General features: G+C 41.8%; 1 protein-coding gene across 16 annotated transcripts in view; it reads right to left on the reverse strand.

Moving 5' to 3' along the window:
* Positions 1-1,335, reverse strand: part of nav2a (neuron navigator 2a) — a 224,756-nt gene that overhangs the window by 17,464 nt on the left and 205,957 nt on the right. The gene's annotated exons all lie outside the window — the stretch shown is intronic.

Below are 1,335 nucleotides of genomic sequence, written 5' to 3' on the forward strand. Positions count from 1 at the left end.
CACACACACACACACGCACACGCGATCCTAGATACACAGACAGAGCAGCCTGTGTGTCTTGGAAACAGACAAAGCACAGAGATCTCACTCTGATGCCAAATCCGGGACCAGACTTCACAAACAAAAACAACCCCATGAACTATCAACATCATGCTAACTAATGTGTACACACAAGCAATAGACAAAAAGGAAAAAGAAATCTGAGGGAAAACTAAAGTAAAGTTGGAATTTTTTTCATGGTGGTGTTGTGAAATTCCCAAATCTTAAATTAGTTTTTCAGGTATGAAAATGCTGTCAAAAATGTCTGCTTTACTGATAAAGAAATAGAAATTCCATAAAGTATCTGATTATATGTTCTGGGTAATTATATGTTTGACTTACAGCTATATCTCACACTCAACAGAGCAAAACAAAAAAGCAGAGTGAAGTACTCCTGCACTCTACAGTCCTCCTCCTCATCCCTACCGTTTGTTGCCAGGATGTGACGGTGCCCGCCAGGGATAATGTCGCCATCATTTTTGCCTCCACTCTCCTCCACTCTTTGATTGCAAACCTGTGGCTCTCTGGCTCAATGGACGAGCCAGTGTGGAGGAGAGATTAAATTGTCTGAGAGTTTCTCTGCTACACCTGCCCAGGTGAGTTAACCAGCCCACAGAGGGAGGAGCAATGAAGACAAGGCTCTGAATGGCTACTGTGTGAACATGTGGGCTGTCCCAGGTTGGCCTGTGTGATTACAGCGAGGCATTTTTCTCACAGGGTGTTTAAGTCAAATATCTGGACAGATTAGAGGATAAATGTGTAACAGCGTACTGCCAACTCAAATATTCAATATTACATTTTGTTGGCAATAGCAGAATCTCTGGTTTCCACACAAACTGTGGAACGATCTGAACTGGTACACTTGGTGCTTTGCAAAGATTGTCTAATACAAGATGATGCAATAATTATACAGAGTCGTGTTTTGTTTTCTCTCTTTCCGCATTGAATAATTGAGCTGATAGTTTGTTTTGTTTTTTTGTGGGGGGGGGAGGTTTGCCTTTATTACCACCGTTTACAGTGGAAAAGGAGGCAGGAAACATGAGGAGAACAAGGGTATGATATGCAGCATAGATCCCGGTCAGAATTAAACCAGGGCCATGCGGTTACATGGTATGCGCCCTCATCCCTGGGCCACCAAAAGCCCAGAGAGACTACACTTCACTGAAAATTTGTATTATTAAAAGGTTATGACCGAGACATTTCCTGAGAGGAACATTTTACAGTTGAAAAATAAACTTGTCAGTGCTCTCAAGTGGACAAACTATGTAATGTCAAAACCAAATGTACCTAAAAAAT

This window comes from Etheostoma spectabile, chromosome 1 (genome assembly GCF_008692095.1).
Source record: "Etheostoma spectabile isolate EspeVRDwgs_2016 chromosome 1, UIUC_Espe_1.0, whole genome shotgun sequence".
NCBI classification, from domain to species: Eukaryota; Metazoa; Chordata; class Actinopteri; order Perciformes; family Percidae; genus Etheostoma; species Etheostoma spectabile.